Source organism: Parus major, chromosome 24, assembly GCF_001522545.3.
Source record: "Parus major isolate Abel chromosome 24, Parus_major1.1, whole genome shotgun sequence".
In the NCBI taxonomy this organism is placed as follows: Eukaryota; Metazoa; Chordata; class Aves; order Passeriformes; family Paridae; genus Parus; species Parus major.
Window position 1 is genome coordinate 1,460,115 of NC_031792.1, and position 12,630 is coordinate 1,472,744.

The window sequence follows — 12,630 nt, forward strand, 5'->3', positions numbered from 1 at the left end:
GCACAGGCAGATTTGTGGCTGATTTCCCTGCAAAGGGTGTCAGGAGCGCTCTGCACGTGCTGTTCTCCTTCCTCACACATGGCAGAGCTCAGCTGAAAATCCAGGGACAGCTTCCCATGGATGGATCCCCTCCCTGCCTGGGGAGCCACAGCAGCCCCTCCTGCAGCAGCAAGTGCTGAAATAAATCCTTTACAAAGCCCGGGGAATTCTGGCTCTGGCTAAAACCGTGGTAAACTGGAGTGGGACGGCGTTTGGGAGCACTTTATCCTCTGCTCCACGCCTCGTTTTCCTCCTGCTCAGGCACCATTCCTGCTGTCCCTTCCACTCTCCCTGCCCTGCACGATTCATGCAGCATTTAAATAATAAACTGCACGGACACTGTGGAATTTACAGTGCCCAGGAAAGGTTATTAACTAAAGCACTGGGTAATTCATACAAATGAATTTGGATTTCGTGGTGGGAGGATTTCATTGAGGGTTTAAAAAGAGTTTAAAAAAATCCAAGGGCTGACAGGGATTTGCAATATTTAAGTGCTGTGTGTGTTTAGAGCGAGAATCTGAGGATGATTTATGCAGGGTGACACCTTGGTCTCAGCTGAGACAGGCTCAGAGTCCAAAATATCTGTGGCTGGGCCAGGGGCTCGCTCAAAATCAGTGAGGAGAGCAGGTTTGGAGTTTGCCTTGAATTCTTGGAGCAGTCCCACACCTCTGTCCTTCTCCTGGGGGTTCCTGCTCCCCTCAGCCCTGTCCCTCTCCTGGTTCCTGCTCCCCTGTCACCCCTCCCCTCACTGACCTGGCTGCTCCAGGGACACCCAGAGCCCCTGGCAGAGGGCTGGAACTGCTGCTGCCCCTTCCCTTTGCGAATCTGGTTTGTCCAGGGCTCCCCTTTTCTCTTTTCTCCGTGCACGTCAGTGTGAGCAGTTCCACCATTTCAGGAAATATTTAATTTGCAGTGCCAGCCTGCCTTGGCTCCCCGGGACCGAGGTCCTTGTCACTTTGAAGATCCCAGCTATTTGACTGCTTTGAATTCATTTGTTTAATGAACCTCAGGGGGCCACTGCACTAAAGCATTCCCAAACAAGTTCAGAGCTCTGCAGTTTCTCCACTAATTAGGGACTCCTTTGGGGCTAAACACACGAGGTTCTGCTGCTGTGTTTGAAGCCGGCAGAAAGCCAAGGCAGGGCTGAATCTCCAGCTCAAGTGAAGCATTTTTAATGTTTTTCCTCCTCTATTTTTTTTTTCCTCTCTCCCCAGCGAGTGTAGAGCTGCCAGGCACGAACACAAATGATCAGGTCAAGGTGCCCTGAGACAGGGAAGGGTTTTAGCAAAGCCTGGGTAAACCAGCCCAGTTCTGCAGTGTTTTCCTGCACTTGTGTCTCTTCCACCAGCCCTTTCCCCAGTGCCTCATCACCCAGTTACTGCTAAAGGCTCCTGGAGCTAAAACTGAGAGCTCAGAGGGCTCTGGAGGAGCTGTCCAGGAACAGCCGAGCTCAGTCCCTGCAAGGTCAGAGCAGGGAGCAGCCGCTCAATCCCATACAGACAGCACAGGCCATGCCTTGCACCCCTGACAGGGGTTTAGGGTGGGAAATCGGGGGGGAAATCTCCTTTTAAAGTGCCTCGAGGATGTGGGAGTCTCACAGCTGAGAGATGCAAGTTAAAATCCACTTGTGGCAACTCTTCTCAGTTTTCCCTTTCTCTTTTTTTAATGAAAGAGTTTTCTCTTTCCCTTCCTTCCTTTGCCTGCCTGGTCCTTGTCCTCCAAAAACTGGAACACACATGTCCTGGTCTAAAAAAATATATAAATAAAATAATTAAAACATTCATACTGATTAGAAGGAATCAGGAAAGAAATTGGTGTGTCTTGCAATTCATCACAGCAACTTCATCTCTCCAAAGTAAGAAAGGGGCTGCTCAGAATCCACCCAGCGGTGCTCAGGGCACCGAGAGTCCTGCAGAATTAATTGCCAGGCACATTAATTACTGATTAAATAGGAGATCCCCAAATACCATTAGGAAGGGATGATTAAACAGCGCTGATTGGATCCATCGTCCTTCCAGCCTCGCTGTAAGTCACTTTCCTGGTGCTCAGGTTCAGAAGGACAAATCTACTATAGCAGGTAAATAAATGCTCTCAGCGGGGAGCTGGGAACACCTCCCTGGGATAAAACTGCAGATTCCTTGTCCAGCACCACACCTTGGCTCTGCAGCCAGAAAATAAATGCTCATTTTCCACCTTGGAGTCGGCAGCTGGGGCGGCAGCACCAGGCATCGCTCGCAGCTCTTGGCTCAGCCCATCTGCCCCACCGAGGGCTGCCAGGAAAACCTCCCGGGTGCTGGAATTCTGTGTCCAGGAGGGCAAACCTGCAGCTGGGAACGGGCTCAGGGTCAGGGAGGACAACCCCTGAGGTGCAAGCCAGGCGTTTGCTCACACAGCTCCTCCCAAAGGCAGCGCAAGGGGACCGGAGTGGGCTCAGGGGATGGTCCTGGGATGGTTGAACCGGCTGTCCCCCCTTCCAGCCGCCCCTCCCGGGCTGGAGAGCAATCCCAGGGAGGCTTCAGCCCGGCAGCTCCCACAGGAGCTCACTGCTGGCTCCTCAGAGCCCCCGGGGCTCCCAGGTGAGCCTCCCACCCCTCCTGTCTCCCCGGCCATTCCCCCTCCGCTGCCTCCCGGGCTCTCAGCATCAGCAGGGAGGTTCCTGACCTTGTGGAGGCACGAAGGGAGCGCAGTGACAGGCAGGGACACTCCTGTCCCCAGCCCCTGGAGCCACAGCTGCTGATGGAGGAGCAGGGGAGCCAGCCAGGCAGATTCCAGCCCAGCCCTTCCAGAGGGCTGGGATCAGAATTCCCGCCTGCTCCTGCGGGTCAGGGTTTAATGGAAATGGAAATAATGTAAAGCAGGCACGGGAAACGCCTTTCCAGGTGCGCTGAGCCCTGTCCGCAGGGGTGGCAGCAGCCAGGACACCGGACCCTGGCACGGTGGGAAGCTGCTGCCATCTCCTGGGGAGCCCGGCAGCCCTTTCCCCCTTCCAGCTGCTTTTCCCAAGGGCTGCTGCTCCCTCCTGCCCCGAATGCCACGGGCACAGCGGGCTCTGGCTCCAGGCGTCCCCCCAGCACCCCAAGGTGGCCCCGAGACACCCGGGCAGGCTCCTGTCCCCTCCGCAGGGCTGGGGACACAGGGATGGCGAGACACCCGGGCAGGCTCCTGTCCCCTCCGCAGGGCTGGGGACACAGGGATGGAGCTGGGAGCAGCAGGGTCCATCTCAGGCTGGAGCAGAGCAGAGGCACCAGGACAGCCAGCCTGGGGTTGTTCCAGAGGGGCTCTGCAGACACTGAAGCAGAACAGAGCTCTGCTCCAGCAGGGAGAGCTTGGGGACACAGGAGGTGCAGGAGGCAGGTGAGCCCAGACCTTCCAGAGAACAAGTTCCTTGTTGAGAACAAGTTCTTGCAGAGAACAAGCTCCTGGCTGCTGTTTCTCCTGCCTCCCGTGACCAGGAACCTTCTGGAGGAGTACAAAGAAGCAGGAGAATTCCCTTGTTAAGCTGCTCGCTTTGTGGAAGTTCCTTTTGGCAAAATGTTTGTCCTTCCTGCTTCCCCCCTGCCCTCCCTGTGGGTTACGAGGGGGCTTTTACCACCTCATCCCTGCAGAGAACAATCCAGCTTTTTTTATTCCAGCCTGGATAAAGCCCTCCCAGGGCTGCCAGGCTGGGATAAACCCTCAGAGCTGAAGATTCCTCCTGCTGCCTGTGGGAAATCCCATGCCTGGGCCGGCAGAGCTGGCAGGGACCGGTGCTGAGGCGTTTCCCTGCAGCAAACCCGGCACACGTAGGGGGACTGGCAGCCTCCACACCGCCTCTGGATGCAAAATTCATTCCACACCTCATTTGCAAAGGCCCTGCTGCCCTCTCTGTTTCTCCCTCCTGGCTGGAGGCAGGGCTGGGGTGGCTTTCTGGAGCTGAGGACACCGCAGAGCCCATCCCAGCAAGGGGAACTCGCCCCACACCTCCAGCAGCACAAGGAATCCTTTGAAGCCAGCTCAGCAATTCAAGCAGTAAAAAACCCCCTCCATCACCACATTTACAAAACACAGTATTTGCAAAACAGGCCAGTAAATCTCAACTGTTCTTCACCCTAAGCAAATAACCCCATAAAGCCGTGCCGAGGAGCTCAGAGCAAACACAGCTCTCTTTGCTCGGAGCTGGGCAGAGTCCACGCGGAGCCAGGCAGGGCCAGCAGCCCGGGGAGGGGAGGGGAGAGGATGCCCCGATGTGCAGGGTGATTGCAGCCCAGACAGAGAGGTTCCAGCACCAGGAAATGGAACAGAGAGAACTCCTTGTCCCTGCTTTCCCCAGCACCCTGCCCTGCCCTCACCTCTGCCTGACCCAGGGAGAGCCTGAACCGCTTTCCCTGTGGCTCACATTTCCATGCTCCCGAGCAGGTGCTTGTGCAGTTGTTTATTCTGTTTTATTCTCTGGGACTGCTGCATTTTGCCAAAAAAAAAAAACCATCCCGTCCTGGTGAGGCACAGGTGGGAGGAGGTTTGGGTTTCCTGGCTTCTGCTCTCCCCCAGATCACTCCTGACGTGCTGGAGGGTTTCAGCTGCTCTCCCGAAGCACAGCCCCGAGTTCCAAGTGCTGCCGTGTGCCTGGGGACTCCAGGAATCCTCATTTAACTCCTTCCTCTCCCAGATCCACCAGGAGCCAGGGACAGGGGAGGAAGCACAGCGCTGGTGCCAGCCAGGAGCAGGCCAGACTAGCTGGGAACTGCTGCCAAGTAAAATCCCGAGCCATCCCATCTGGTGTAACGTGGGTGGCAGCCAGGGAAACACCCCTGCACCATTTCCAAGCAGCCCCTGAGGACTGGAGCTGGGGCTGGGGAGAGCAGCAGCTGCTCTTACCCAGAGCCTCTGTTTACTCTGGCACCTGAACCCAACTGGGGCCGGGTCCTGCATTCCCCAACCTGCTCCTGCCACAGGAGCCACTGCTGCTCCTTGGATGCTGCTCTTAGCACTCTCAGCCCTGTCAGCCTCTCTCCAAATGTTTTGGGCCCTTTAGAAGCTCAGGTCCCTGTGTAACACAGGAATCTCCCACTGAAATTTCTGTTTCCTGCCCTTCCTCCACTGGGCTTCACACCCATTTCATTGGTTTTTTTTCATGGGCTTATCCTTGGCTGAATTAACGATTGTGCAGTCACCTTTAGGAATAAAAATATCTGTTTTACTGCTCCCCAGAGCTCTCTGGCTGTGTCCCCTCCCCAAGGCAGGGCTCTGCTCCCAGTCCCCCACAGAAAATCCACCTCTTCAATAACCAGCAAAACCGAAAAGCCCCAGAGTGCAGATGATGTAACAAACTTCCACCACCCCTCACAAGGCTCTCCTTAGCCCTGGGGAGGTTTTTGTAGCAATCCCATTCTGCCTTTTCTCTCCCAGATAGAATTATATCCTGTGGAGGGGACGGAACCTGGCTCCAGCCCTGTCCCAGTGACGCCCCACTGAGTCACCCTCAGCACCCAGAGGATGGCACAGAGCTTTTGCAAGGAGAATTTACATGAAACTGCCCAGGGCAAACAGCACGTCAGGGAAGCTGGGCTTGCAAAACCCTTCCTGTCCCATTCCTTTTCCCCATTCCATGTGCTCTCACATTGCTGACATCCTTCCCATGTTCCTTTCCTCCCAGGAAAGGTTTTCCAGTGTTTGGGAAGAGCAGTTCCCATTCCCAAGGAGCAGCAGCCTGAGCTCCCTTTGAGGAGATCTCTCCCCCTCAGCCCAGGCACTGCCCAGGGAGGCTCCCAGAAGGGCAGAAAATGAGATAAAAACACACAGAAATGAGGCTCTGCAGGAGAATTTGATTCAGCAGGTCAGAAAATCTCTTTTTATTTTTCCCACACTCCCTACACTGGAGCCAAATTTACCTCCAACCAATGCAGCACCCCTGAACATCCTTCCAACACATTCTCCTTTTCCCTGGCACCTTTCCTGCTGCTCTTTGCCCTGAACTCCCCCATTCTATTCCTCCTTTTGCTCCCATTTCCGTTCCACTTTTATTGGAAGTATTTTACACAACAACCTTCCAGAGCTGCAGCCCACTGGGTGAGGAGCTGTGGGGCTGGAGCACGGGGAGATGAGCACAGGGAAGGAAACCCAAACTCCCACTCAGGCAGCACGAGTGACTCAGCAGGGCCAGGGAGGAGGAGGAGGATGGAGGAGGATGGGGTGGGCATGGCAAAACCACAGCATGAGGGTACCAGAAACGCCAGTGAGATTTATCCCCTTCTCCAGGGGAGGAGCAGAGTGGATATTAGACAAAATAAATCAGGAAAAAGTTGCTCAGGGAGGTGGTGGAGTCAGTGGATGTGTGGGGAGGGTGGTTCAGAGCCTCTTCCACCCTCCATGATCCTGGGCTCTGTCAGGCAGACAGGGGGAAAGAGAGAAATCCCTTCTTTTTTTGGGAGGGATCCAGCTGATTTTCTCACTTTGATTGCTCATTTTGGTTGCTGGAAACAGCCACCCTCAGTGGGAGCATTCCTGGGAGCAGGCTCTGGATCCAGGGACGCTGATTCAGGATCATCACCTCTAATTACCGGGTGTTTCACCACCGGGTTTCGCTCTGGCCCCAATTCTTTCTCCTTTCCCAAGGAGGTGGAAGGTGAGCAGGAGGAATCCCACCTGTTTCATGCACAGGGAAGTGCTGCCTTTGTCCCCAACACTGATCCCACAGCGCTGCCCCAACAGCTCGGGGAAATCAGCCTCGAAAATCAGCTTCAAAATCAGCCTTGAAATATTTCAAAATCAGCCTCAAAGTCAACCTGAAATACTTCAAAATCAGCTTCAAAATCAGCCTTGAAATACTTCAAAATCAGCTTCAAAATCAGCCTTGAAATACTTCAAAATCAGCTTCAAAATCAGCCTCAAAATCAGCCAAGGGCCTGAGGGGAGAATGGGGAAAAATCCAGGAAGGTGAAGAAAGAGAAGCTCGAGCTGTTTTCCTCGCATGTTGATGTTATTTGAGGCATTCAGCCAAAATTCCTCGACAGGAATCACATCAGGGATGTGTCCCCAGCAAGAAAATGTCCTGTTCATCAGTGAGGGGCTGTGACAGGGGGTTAGGAGAGACCAGCCCTCCACAGGGTCTTGCCCTTTCACCATCCAGCTTTTCCCAAGCAGGATCAGAAGCTGAATTTGAGAATTTTTACAAGGATGTTCCCCGTCTGGGATTTTCACATTTTCTGGAACTGTTTGGCCTTGAAGAAAAGCCTGGACCAGAGCTGGGAGCAAGACTGGAGGCTCCTCCACATTTCCAGAGATTCTGCAAGAGGTCACGGGACTGGTCACCGTCCCAGAGGACACAGAAATGCACAGAACTCGGTGCCCATCCCCTCAGGGATATCCTCACTGCCCTTTTTAACCCCTTAAATGGGGGTCACCCCTTTATTTTCACCAGTTCTCTCCAGGGCTGGGCAGGTAGGAGGAAGCATCTCTATCAGTGAAACCTCCCAGGGGGTGTGGACGAGTGAGCTGGATGGAGAGGAGGAAACATTTGCATTTACCTCATCACAGCCCGGGTATAAAACGGGCTGGGGAGGCGTGAGGCTTTCTCAGTTCCCAGGTGCAGGTGGGCAAGGAGGAGGCACCAAAGGGGGTCATGGCAGCTTTCCTCCTCCTGGCACCCCTCCTGCTGCTGGGGCCGGTGGCTGGCCAGCCCCAGGCAGAGATGGAAGGGTGCCTTCGGCTCTGGAACGCGACTGAAGGGAATTTCTCTGTGGAAACAGCACCTGAGACTTACCAGGCCAACACAACCTACCAGGGTAAGGCAGCCCTGCCTGGGTCTCACAGGCTCCCCCTGCTCGGAAATCTCTGTCCCTGACCCAGCTGCTCTCACATCTGCCTGAACTGGGGGAGGTGGAACATTCTTTTCCTGCTTTAATTATTTTTAATTATTTTTAATTTCAGGCAGGAGATGGGTGAACGCCGCTGTTGCCACCTCCCTGTTCCTATTTCACGTTCCCCTCTACAGCTCAATCCCAAATTCTCTTTCCTCAATTTTGATGTTTGATTTTTGATGATTTTTTTTCCCTCCCTTTATCTTTTCGCCTGTACTTGCACAGAAGGAGCTCTTCAAGAGACAGAGCTTGGGGAAGTTGTTCTGTGGTTTGGTTCCCTCCTCTCAGGCACTTTGCCTTTCTCAGGGGCTGCACAGACAAAGGGGAAGAGGCCACTTTGATGCTGACCAACGCTCAGCACCCATCGTAAGAAATGGATTTTATAGAAGGATGGGTTAAACAGCAGCCTGGCCCTGCCAAATCTGCCCTGAGGCCAGAAAAACCTCAATGCTGAGGCAACAGTGGAGGAGAGATTCCCTCAGCCCTCACCCCAGCAGCTGGTTGGGGTTTCTTCCCTCTGCTCTCTGCTGTTATTTCCATTTTTTTGAGCACGGAATTGAGGTTTGGTGGCAGTTCCTGCCTCACATCAGCTCCTGGAGGTTCTGACGGTCTTGGCAGCTTTGGTTTGAAGCCAGGCTGCCCAAAGGTTCCCTTTCCAGGGGCTGAGGGCTGCCCAAAGGTTCCTTTTCCAGCTCTTCTTCCCATTTGCATGGGATGCAAAGGGCTCTGCTTTCACTCCTGGCTGCGTCACCCACAGCAGTGAGGGCTGAGCCTGCTCTCTGAGCAGCTCAGGGGCAGAAAAAGGAGTTTTTCCTCCTCCTGTGCCCAATGTCTGAGCAGCTCAGGGGCAGAAAAAGGGGTTTTTGTGTGGTGAAACACCATCTGTGCAGGCTGCTGGTGCAGCTGGCACCCCGAGTGTCACACAGGGTGAGCAAACACTGCAAACCCCGAGGGCTCGGGGTCCTCCCAGGGCAGAAATCTCATTTTGTGCGATTTTCTGTGTTCCAGTGATGATAAAGGACGACAGAAACCACAGCAACAGCTCAGGGCAGTACCTGCTGCAGGCCCTGTCCCCCCAGAACACCTCGGTGGGGGAGTGGATGGAGGCTGACACGGGGAATTGCAGCTCTGTGCACACAGCGATATTAAACATCACCCAGAACACGGCCCGCTGGACATCCCCAAATACAAACCTGTCCTCTGTGCAAATAAGGTGAGGATTTCCTCCCCCTGAGCCTCCAGCAGGGACAGAGCCCACGCTGAGCCCTTCCAGCAGAGCAGGGGATGGGAAAAACCTCCACAGGCCTCTGGATTTCCTCTCTCCCTTTACCATTTCTGCCCCCCACGGGTGCTCCAGGAGCTGGGAGCTGCTGATAAATCAGATTTATCCCATGGAAATGGCCCGGCTGAGCACTTCCAGAGGGGCTGGTGGGAAATGTTTGTCTGAGGGAAGCGCAGCCCTGCGGGGACATCCAAGTTCCGGGCAGCTCTAATTACAGGGAGCAGAAATAATTGCCACCCTGGTACGTGGCATCCCCATCCCAGCCAGGAAGCAGCAAAAGTGGGATGGAGAAACAATTTCAGATGTTAAAAATAGCCCCCCCAAAAAAGCTCAGTGTGGCTGGAGGGCAACATAAATGAGCTCAGGACAGCTCCAAAATTCCTGTTTCTTTATCTGCTTTCAAGGTCCCCTTTCCATCCCCACATGAGACACTCAGCTTCTCTCCTTTGAACTTGTTTTCCTCTCTCTTCCCTCCTCCCACAGGGTCTATCTCATCCTCCCTCATAACATCACCGAGCTCAAGATTTTCATGCTGAACAGAGGTAAATAATCTTCATTTCCAGGACATGGGAAGGACACACCAAGCAGGGGCTTCACTCGTGCTCTGGGCTTTGGGGAGAGGGCAGAGAGGGTTTCTGGAGCTGAAGGATATCCCATGTTTCCAACCGCCAGGCAAAACCAGAGGGTTTTCAGATTATAATTCAAATTTAAAATCTTTTCAAGCTTCCTTTTTGCTTTAAGAGATGCGAAACAGCTACAAACCAGAGGCCAGGCTCATTTATTTCTGCAGGGGCTGGCACAGGAATGGGCTGGGAGATGTGGCTTTGCTGCCAGGGGGTGTTTCTTGCTCTCCACAGCCCCCAGTGCAGAGAGTGATGCTGCTCTGATGTATTCGGACATCCCACTCCTTCACAGAGGGCCTGATCTCTCATTTCTGTGAAGGCAGAGCGTGCTGGAGAAGGCCTCAGCTGGTCCTTTGGGTTTGTAATGGAGGGTTTTTTTCCCATTTCAGCGGCAGAAAGCACCACGTTTCCCACCACGCCCTCGACCGACTCGGTGTGCAGGGCTCGGAGCAGCTCCCTGCTGCCGGCTGCCCTGCTGCTCCTCACGGGCGGCCTGCTCTCCTAGGGGCCAGCACAGGAGGGCAGCCAGCTGTGCTGCCCCTTTTCCTGCTCGGGAAGGACGGGGCTGAGCTGATTTACTCAGGAGAACGGTTCGTTTGTGTGTGTTCGGGTGATAAATGCACTTCCACGGTAAATGATAAAGGTTTGCGTGAGCGCCGGGCTGATCCTCCCCCCGCTCCCCTCACCCACGGCCTCAGCAAAAGGAAATATTTCACAGCAGGGACCCCTCTGCCCTGGCTTTTCAGACACAGAAATGGGTGAGCAGACCCCACTGAACACGGGTGAATCCATGGTCTCCTCATCCCCTGGAATTCTGTGAAGCACCAAGTGCCTGAAGAGAGGAGGATTCCTCCTCCTCCCCTCCTCCTCCTCCTCCTCCTCCTCCTCCCAGGGCACCGGAGCTGCTGAGAAGCTCCAGGGCAGGTCTGGGTTTGCCTCTCCATCCGCAGGGCTCAGGAGCAGAGCTGAGCCTGCCAGGGGAAATCTGCTCAAAGCCCACCTGAACAGCTCCAGGGAAGCGCAGTCAGCTCCCCACCCCTGCCCTCCACACCAAGCCCTAGCAATTCATCCTCCGTGTTGTTATTTGCTCCAAAATCCCCCAAATTTTGTTCTTTCAGCAAAGTTTCTCTTTGTTTTCCCTCTATTTTTTTTCCTGGTTTTTCTGGGCATTTTTTTTTCTTTTTTTTTTTTTTAATTAATCAACAGTTGATTTTGCTGTAGGGCAAGATTGCGTGGGCCAATGGATGTCTTGATTTTATTGTTGTTTGTATTTTTATAAGGGAAAAACTTTTATTTAGAAAATTTCCAACTTGTGGGAAGCAATTTTTTTGTTTTTCTTAAACCGATCTAAATAAAATAAGGAATTAAAATTGCTTCTTGCACCTCCCATTATTTCCTGGCTTCGTTGTGATGGTGTGGGGAGGAAGGTTTGAAATGATTCTGAAATATTTGGCTTTGATCCCACAGATGAGCACATAAAGCAACAAATGAAGGTGAGGCCTGAGCTCTGCAATCCTGCATGGGGTGACCCAGAGGATTTTTGGGGGGAAGGGTCAGGAACAGATTCCTGCCCCTTTAATCTTCTTGTGCTTCCTCTTCAGGAGGCTTGAGCCCCAATCCACAACAAATATTTCAGATCTGAAAAAGAGCCCTGGCTTTAAACTGCCCTTCCCAGCCCAGAGCTGGCCAAATTCCCTCATTTCTGCTGAACAAATCCTAATTCCCAAGTGATTGAAGAGCCTGGCAGTAAAGGAGCCTGAAAATTTAAAGCAGGAGCTGAGCACCACAAGAAAAAAAAAATTGTCCCTACCCATTTCTGCTTCTCAGGAATTCAGAAGAATTTGTCCATTCCTATTTCTATTTTTCAGGCACTCAGACATCAGGCCTAAGGGGGAATTTTTTTTAAATTCCCACAGAATTGCCTGAAATATTATCAGTAAAATTTGACAGTTGTGATTAAACACCTGCTAAGGCTCGTGTTGAGCTTTCACTCAACTCTTTGCTTTTTCAAATTGTACAAAAGCCATGATTTGCCTCAAGAAACAAGGTAATTCTGCCCTGAGAAACAAACTCCACGTGTTCCATCCTAATTTCCATTTTCCTTCCCTGCTTCCTGATGGGGTGTGGAGGGATTGGGTTGTAAAGCCAGAATTCCCCAGCCCAATGTCACAGATGAAATTGGAGCCTGCAGCGCTGTGTTCATGGAATGTTCTCGCAGAATTTCGGATAAATGAATTTTTTAGTGCCCAGCCATTAAAATTGGCATCTGTTTAGCAGGCAGGGTAATTAGCAGAGATAGGGACATGCTTTATCTCCTGCTACCCCAGTGCAAAACACAATAAAATCCTAATTAGTGCTGGAAATTACTGCTCAACTCCAATCTCTTTGTTGATCCATCTATCTCCTAAGATTACAGCCTTGGATAATAAATATGAAATTGCACTTAAATATCCCCGTGGCTCCCCCCCTGGCCCAGATTGTCCCCAAGGTGGCTCCTGTGGCCTTGTCCATTCATGAGCCCCATCAGTGGCATTTTCATTAATTTTCACTCTACTGAGCAGTAAAAATGAGCATTTCCTTTCACACCCCTGTCTATTTTATATATATAACCGCAATACATCCACTAGACACATCCATACCAAATTTCATACCAAAATCCCCTGGGATTTCACCCCAAAATCCCCAAATTTCACCCCAAAATCCATCCTGAGAGTCCCAAAGTTCTGGAACCAGTCTGGGGGTTCTGGACTATTCTGCTGGACCCCACCTGGTGCTGAGGTTCCACAACACCCAGGACAGTCCAAAACACCGGGAGAACCTCAGCAGCCTTCAGCACCCTCAGGATGGATCC